The sequence below is a fragment of the Benincasa hispida genome, chromosome 4 (genome assembly GCF_027475165.1).
Source record: "Benincasa hispida cultivar pf3 chromosome 4, pf3_genome.v1.1, whole genome shotgun sequence".
In the NCBI taxonomy this organism is placed as follows: domain Eukaryota; kingdom Viridiplantae; phylum Streptophyta; class Magnoliopsida; order Cucurbitales; family Cucurbitaceae; genus Benincasa; species Benincasa hispida.
Genome location: NC_143481.1, coordinates 58,012,876 through 58,021,615, shown reverse-complemented (window position 1 = coordinate 58,021,615; position 8,740 = coordinate 58,012,876). Strand labels below are relative to the sequence as shown.

At 41.4% G+C, this 8,740-nt stretch overlaps 1 non-coding gene across 1 annotated transcript; it reads left to right on the top strand.

The window, feature by feature from the left end:
• The first annotated feature begins 7,381 nt into the window (after positions 1-7,381).
• Positions 7,382-7,488, top strand: LOC120076951 (small nucleolar RNA R71). The gene has a single exon (XR_005481696.1). It is a non-coding gene; the product is annotated as a small nucleolar RNA R71 (small nucleolar RNA).
• The last annotated feature ends 1,252 nt before the right edge of the window (positions 7,489-8,740 follow it).

Sequence of the window (8,740 nt, the reverse complement as noted above, 5' to 3'; positions counted from 1 at the left end):
ATCGCAAGTAATGAACTCCCTAGGTCATGTTAGCTTAGTTCTTCTCAACCCGTTCGACTAGTTTAGCTACTCATGCGTACTAAAAGAGTGAACAGATGTAGAGATAGAACTTCCATTGTATAAATATAAAGGTGAAGTACAAAATAACAATGCAAGTATAGAATAAAGATCCTGGTAGCAATCTCTTGCTATCCAGGCTTTTACACTGCTTTTCTACTCGTGTTCAAAAGATAATCTCACTTTCACAAGGGTCGGCCCGCTCTCTGCTTCTACGCCTCAAGGTTCTCTCTCGAGTTGCCCTGAGCGATCTCCGGCGTCACCAATCTTCACTTGCTCTATCTTAAAATGAAAGGAAAACTATGAACAAAGACGTGTGATCCGAACGTATGAATTTTCGAACCTCTTTTCTGAAGGTTGCCTTTGGTATTTATAGAGCATCCAGGGTGAACGGCGGTTTCTCTCTCATGATTGCACATATGGGACGAATTTAATGACTTTAATTCCCTGACTGATGCGCCGAATATTTGTCACCGAAAAGCTGAATGTACTTGTTATCGTTAGCTACTGTCAACTTAATTTGGATTTGACTGTCATCAGGTTTATGTCCCATCGCGATTAATTTGCCTTTCACCCAGATGCGCCCACCATGTTGCGCTGACCAAGTTGCGACAATCCTTCTCGAGTAAATGTTTGCGAACACGATCACCGCAAAGCCTTGTGATAATGCTGTGCTTGACCAATGATTTCCTATGATCGCAATTTTCGCCTTGCGTTAACACATATTCTGCATAAAAATCACAAAAATCAACTGTTCCTATGCGATGACCGCATGCGACCACAATATTGTGAATTTGATGCTTAATGGACGCAATTTAAAATGTTTTATTAACGCAAGCCAATATTGTTTAAGAACTAAGCACTATGATAACGTGCATTTCTGCCCGTTATCACACCCCCAAATTTAAACAATGCTTGTCCTCTAGCATAAGCTAAAGATTTCCTTTAGCAAGTCAACCGCAATGTTCTTTTCCTAGATTTCTCAAGGATACTTCGTTCAAATCCTATATACCAAAATTCTCTTAAGTCTTTATTCAAGTCTCTCCTTAAAATATTTCTAAGACCTAGGGACCACAAGCTTAACCTTCAAAAAGACTTAACTAACTTTCGGGACATCGCATGATTTATTTCAAAAAGAAATTTTTTTTCATCGGGGTGTCAAATAGTTTTATCCTTGCATATTTCTTGACATTGTTATTTTTTTTTTGACCTTATGCTGATCCAAGTGTCTTGCCTTCGTTTTGGCTTGCCCCCACGTGTGTCATGCGGACATCCAACTACGAGCAATGCGTTCTTTCTCAGACTAAACTCATACCTACTTGGCAGTGGAGTTGCAGTCATTTATTTATGCGTTGATCCTAGTGACTTACTTTTGTTTTGGCTTGCCCCCACGTGTGTCATGCGGACATCCAACTATGGGTAAGTGCCTTTCACAACTTAACCCTTATCAACATGGGTTTCCCATTGCGTTGACAGTGGAGTTGTTATTCTCAAAGATTTTTTTTTTCAAAATAGCAAGGTCGAAAATAAATACCTCACCCCAAAATTTAAAATGCGGCAATGTCCTCATTGCCAAAAGATTGAAAGAAGTCATGCGATATTCTTAGAAAGCTTCATAAAGAGAGTTAGAAGGAAAGCTCGCAGACCTCTAACTTCTAGAAATATTTCCTGAGGTGACTATCTTAAAATTAAATTGACTCAAGTATATACGAAAGAAATAGAAGCATGTTTTTCATCATTGAAATCATAATTGGCAAAGAGAACATGTGGTAACTTACTAAATTTATCGATGTCAAATGATTGCAGTAATCAAAGAGGATGCGGTGATAAAACTTTTAAAACTAAAATGCGATGCGATAGCGCAAAATTTGAAATAGAGATAAGGAAGAATGCAACCCCCAAATTTGCGCTGTCGCCCGCATTGTGTATTGAAGCATCCTTCTTTGCGGCAATCTCTCTTCTTTGGATTGCGGTGATGGAATAAAATAAGTTGCATCCTTGTGTATCATCTCCGCAATCCAGTGCCTCGATCATTGCAAAAAAAAAAAAAAAACAGAGAGAGGGTCAAATTATTTTAAACAAAACAAATTCGTTATCGCAATCTCCCTTTTTTTTTTATAAAAATAATAAGAGTAAGAATAAATAAAGACTGAAAAGATACAGTGAAGATATAGTGAGAATTCTGAATAGTAGAGAAGAATTGAAGATTCCATGCTTCCTAAAACTTGCATCACTGATGGATTGCAATCGTCTGATAATGCAGGGACCACCTACCTCTTTCTTTATTCAAAGTTCTTTAATTCTATGAAGTCGACTTGGCGATGCCAGCCTTCTCCATGATATGCATTTACTCGCTACCCATTAACTTTGAATATGTTGGTTCCGTCATCATTTGATAATTCAACCGCGCCATGCAGAAATACTTGTCTAACTATGAATGGTCTGGACCAACGTGACTTTAGTTTTCCCAGGAAGAGCCGTAGTTATGAGTTGAAGAGTGAGACCCTCTGCCCAACTTGGAGATTTTTGCCGCATATGTGTTTGTCGTGCTAGTGCTTGGTGCGCTCCTTGTAAATCCTCGCGTTCTCATATACGTTATTCCTCCATTCTTCTAGCTTGACCAGTTGCATTTTTCGTGCTTCTTCTGCTTTCTTCAAATCAAAGTTCAACTTCTTTACCGCCCACAATGCCTTATATTCTAGCTCTAGAGGCAAATGACACACCTTACCAAATACCAACGCATATGGGGACATACCTATTGTGTTTTAAATGCAGTCCGTATGCCCACAACGCATCGTCGAGCTTCATTGCCCAATCTTTTCGTGAAGGCCTTACTACCTTCTCGAGTATCAGCTTAATCTCCTGATTGGACACCTCGGCCTGACCATTTGTCTGCAGATGATATGCGGTGGCCACTTTGTGGAGAATGTTGTATTTGTGTAGCAGCTCCTTGATATTATGGTTGACAAAGTGGGACCCTTCATCACTTATGATGGCACGGGGAGTGCCAAAATGAGTGAAAATATGTTTCTTTAGGAATTGGGAGACTACCGCTGCATCACTTGCGGCGCATGCCATTGCCTCTACCCACTTGGATACATAATCGACGGCTAATAAGATATAATGTTTACCATTTGAGGGAGGATATGGTCCCATGAAATCAATCCCCCATACGTCGAACAATTCAAGCTCCAAGATGGTGTTCATTGGCGTTGCATGTTTCCATGAAATGTTACCTGTGCGCTGGCACCGATCGCACTTCATGGCATAGTCAGCTGCATCCTTAAATAATGTGGGCCAAAAGAATCCACTCTGTAAAACTTTAGTTGCGGTGCACTGTCCTCCAAAGTGCCCACCATATGGTGAGTCGTGACATTGCGATAATATGCGTTGTTGAGCAGCATTTGGTACACATAATCGCAATATCTGGTCTACCCCTCTTTTATACAGGTTCGGCTCATCCCAATAATAATGTCTGCATTCATGTTTGAGCTTCCTCTATTTGTGGTAGGTGTAATCTTCAGGAAATTGCTCACAAACCAGATAATTGACTATGTCTGCGTACCAAGGCAATTCTTCAATATGGAACAACTGCTCATCCGGGAACATCGCACTCACCTTTGGTTCATTACAGTCAGCTTCAGGGTTTTCCAGTCTAGACAAGTGATATTCCTCGAGATGTAGAGTACATTGAATGTACAAAAATGGCTATAACAGAGTTTCTGTTATTCGTATTAACATCGACTAACGGAGGAATGTTTTTATGCTGTGAAAATTAGTTAATAATGAGCTTTCTAGCTCCAAAATGTTTCAGTTTATGCTCCTACCTATTATCTGGATATACCAAGAAAGATGTACGGTCTAATGAGGCTAGAAAAAGTGTTTTGTTTTGAACCCGTTGTCGAAAGACCGGGAAAGACAAGCAATCAGTCTTTGAGCGACGATGTTGTCCTTGGATAAGTGCGAGAAGAGACCTTTCCAAGTCAGTCCCTCAGTTCGATACTTCCATGGCCTGCAACTTGGTTCTCCGTCCCCTTTCGATCAATTATTTCTATGTCAATTCTTAAAGGAGGAGAACCCACCTAATCAACCTTGGCTTTGCATCCTTCTTTTTCATTAAGTACTTTATTGCCGAATGATCAGTATGGATGAGTACTTTCGTCCCCAGTAGATATGCTCGAAATTTTTCCAACGCAAAAATTACCGCCAGAATCTCTTTCTTTGTGGTGGTATAATTTGTCTGAGCAGGATTTAATGTTTTACTCGCATATGCGATGGGATGCAAGGTTGTTTTTCTCTTTTGTGCTAAAGCTGCTCCAATTGCATATCCGCTTGCATCGCACATAATTTCAAAAGGCCGTGTCTTGTTAGGTGCAATTAACATGGGTGCGGTAATCAGCGCATTCTTCAAAACTCTGAATGCGTTAAGGCAGTTGTCGTCAAACTCAAATTTTCTGCCAGCCTCTAACAACGCACTCAGTAGTCATGCTATTCTAGAAAAGTCTTTGACAAAGCGTCTGTAGAATCCAGTGTGCCCCAAGAAGCTTTGTACAGCCTTCATGCTTGTTGGAGGTGGAAGTTTTTCAATTGCTTCGATTTTTGCTTTGTCCACCTCCAACCCATCTCGGGAAACCTTGTGCCCCAACATTATATCCTCCTTTACCATGAACTGGCATTTTTCCCAGTTAAGCACCAGATTCGTCTCTTCACATCTCTTCAGTATCTTCTCCAAGTTGGCTAGATAGACTTCATAAGCGTTCCCATAAACAGAGAAGTCGTCCATAAAGATGTCAACAGAGTCCTCGAGATAGTCTGAAAAGATGGCCATCATGGACCTTTGGAACGTGCTTAGTGCATTGCAGAGGCCAAACGACATGTGGCAAAAAGCAAAGGTCCCATATGGGCAGGTGAATGTGGTCTTGTCTTGGTCTTCTAGAGCGATCATAATTTGGTTGTACCCAACATAACCATCCAAAAAGCAGTAGAAGTCATTTCCTGCTACTCGGTCTAGCATTTGATCAATCAACGGCAGAGAGAAATGATCTTTCTTTGTGGCCGCATTCAGCTTGGGGTAGTCCATGCAAATGCGCCACCTAGTGACGGTCCTTTGCGGTATTAATTCATTGTTTTCGTTCGAGACTATCGTCATGCCACCCTTTTTCGACACTCATTGCACGGGGCTGACCCACGTGTTATTTGCTATAGGATAGATAATGCCCACATCTAACATTTAATGATCTCCTTCTTAATGACCTCTTTCATCGCATGGTTGAGTTTGCGTTGATGTTCGATCGTTGCTTTATGGTCCTCTTCAAGACGAATGTGGTGCGTACAGTACGCTGGGCTGATTCCTCTAATGTCGGCGAGCGTCCAGCCAATTGCTCGCACATGCTTTTTCAAAATGCTCATCAACGCATTCTCTTGGATTTCATTAAGCTCAGAGGAAATAATAACCGACAACTTCTCATTCTGCCCCAAAAATGCGTACTTTAGATGGGTCGGTAGGGTCTTTAATTCTAGTGTTGGTGGTTCTACTAGGGATGGTTGCGTTGTTTTTCTTTTTTCTTTTTCTATTGGCTCTTCTTCTTGGTCTGTGTTCATCTTTTTTTCTTTGCTTTTTTTTTTGTTATGATCGCATTACAGGCAGCAACGGATGCGCTGGCATCCTCTTCTTCATTTTCTTCATCAAACTTTTCCTCTTCAATCACATTCTGGTCATCATCTGAGTCATGTAGGTCTTCTTCATCTGAAAACTTCATGGCACGAATTATGTTGAACTTGAGTTATGCTCAAAGTGATCTCCCCTTTATGCATATCGATCTGGGCACGACCTGTTGATAAAAATGGTCGCCCTAGAATGATGGGCACATCTTTATTGGCCTCATAATCCAAAATGATGAATTCGGCTGGTAGGATAAATTTGTCAATGGTGATCAGCACATCCTTCATCTTTCCCTTTGGATGCACCAGAGATCGATCGGCCAGTTGGAGAGTCACGGTTGTGGGTACAAGTTGCCTCATATTCAGCTGATTAAAGATCGACAGAGGCATCAAATTGATGTTGGCTCCCAGGTCATATAGGGCTTGCTCGATGTACAGTCCTCCTGCAGGGTATAGTAAAGCTCTCAGGATCACTTATCTTTGGTGGAATTATTGATTTTGAACTTTGTGTTAACGCCACTGTGGCAAACTTACCAGTTTCCTTCTTCTTAGTTACCATATCCTTCAGAAACTTTGCGTAGGCAGGCATTTCCTCAATCGCTTCACTGAATGGAATATTAATATGTAATTATTTTAACATAGACAGAAAGTGTTGGTACTATACCTCTTCGTACTTTTTCTTCCTTAGTCTCTGCAAGAAAGGGGGTAACTGCACTTTCACGGTCCCCGTCTCAGTTGGCTCTGAGGTCGACACAACCTCTGGCTCTATTGCTTCTTTTTCTCTTTCTTCTTCTTATGTCACCGCAATTTCAGGTCTGCCGCAATGGGAGCTGTCCAACTAAGCTCCTTCTTTTCTCCTTCCACATTCTTCCCACTTCACAATGTCACGACCTGACATTGCTCTTTACTTGATCCCCTCGGGTTGCGTGAGAGTTCTGTTGAACTCGGCAGAGCCCCTTGTGGTCTACTCTTTAGCTCACTCGCAATCTGGTCCATTTGTAACTCTAGATTGCAGATGGACGTAGCCTGACTTTGAAGCACAATTTCGTTTTTATCTATGTACTGCTTCAACAGGCTCTCCAAGGAAGAGGATTGCGGTGGTTGTGAGCTACTAGCTTGATTGCTCGTCTGACCGTTGTTGCGTGGGAAGAATCCTGGTGGCCCTTCTTTCTGCGCCACGGATTGGAAATTCTGTTGTTGATTCTTCTAAGCAAAATTGGGGTGGTTTCTCCACCCAGGGTTGTATGTATTTGAAAAGGGATTATTTTTTACAAAGTAAACAGACTGTTGATTTTGCGGGCATTCTTCGATCGCGTGCCCATCACCGCAAGTCACACACCTTGCGGTGTTTTGACTAATTGCGTTGATTTGCTCATTTTGCAGTTTTGGGCTGCTGATTGCAATTCCCTGGATTAAGTTCATCATTGCGGTCATCTGATTTTGTAGTGAAGCAATAGCACCATTACTTGCATCATTGTCTTTGATTCTCTATCTCTGATCACTCTCTCTCCAATCTTCGTGGTTCTTAGAGATGCGATCCAAGATATTCTTTGCCTCGTCATACGTTTTATCAAGCAGACGACCAGTGGCTGCCGCATTGGCAACGGTGTGCGAAGCCAGATTCAAACCATGATAAAAGATTTCCATCTGAAGGTAGTTTGGCAGACCATTGTGTGGACAATCCCTGACCAACCTTTTAAACCTCACCCAAGCATCACTGAACGATTCGTCCATGTCTTGTTCAAAATTTGTAATTAGTTTCCTTTGTCTGGCATTCTTAGTAGCTAGAAAGTATTTCTTCATAAACTTCTCCACGACATGTTCCCATGAAGTGATCTATCCCGGTTTGAGAGAATACGCCCATTTCCTAGCCTGATCACAGAGAGAAAATGGGAACAAAGTTAGTCGAACTTCTTCGACAGAGATGTTCGGGAACACAAAAGTATTGCAAATTTCAATAAAGCTTCGGAGGTAGGCGTGCAGGTCTTCGCCATGCCTTCCTCTAAATTATCCTGCAGTCTGGATCATTTATAACATCACCGGTTTCATTTCAAATCGACTTCCATCGAGGGCAGGCCTCATGATTCCTGGAGAGAAATCATAGAGGTTTAGCGATACATAGTTCATAATAGGTCTATTGCGATCGTTAGCCAGAAGGATTGGATTCACCATGACGTTGTTATCATTTGGTGCTTCATTTCCAGGCTGCTCTGCCATCTCTTCTTTATCTGACTGTGGTTGTTGTTGGCAGTCTCTCAGTCTCCATCTAAACATTCTCTCAATCTCTGGGTCGTAATTCGTCAGAGATTGAGAGTTTGCAAAGAGATCAAAAAAAAAAAAAAAAAAATACCATTAGCACACTATTTTACCGAAGTCCCCGACAACGGCGCCAAAAACTTGATGCTTGGTTTTATGATGTGGAAATGTAGATGTTATGCGATGGTGAAATTGCGTTGAGCACTCAAGTTTCCTTAGTGGAATCCAAGTGTAAACACCATTGAGTTTCTTGGTAAGTCTAGTGTCGAACTCAGGGACTTGTGAAAACAGGTTGCGTTGGTAATTTTAGGAAAAGTTTGCGGTAACCAAATAAATAAATTGTTGTTGAGGTTGTTGTTTGCGATGATAAAAAAATAAAAAATGCGGCGGAGTTTGAAAAGAGTCGATAGAACTGAAAATGCGATGAGTATGCAGTGAACGAGTTGAGAAATGTTTCGGCTAACACTTCATAGGGTATGTTCATGCTATGCGATCATGCAAGATGCATACAATAGTAACCACCTCTCGGTGCGAATGCCACGACTTCTAAGGTTAGAACGCATGCGATATATGCAATAAGTCTATAGAACCTACACATAAGCCTCTATTCTTATTTATGCGATGACAACATGACACACACAAATAAGGCGACTACATAAGATCATTCCTATCTCTAGGATGCATGCGATGTAGGTAGGCAAACAGAGCTTATCTCTAAGTCCCTATCTCTTGTTTATGCAGTTCTAATCTTGCTTTCTCGAGTCTA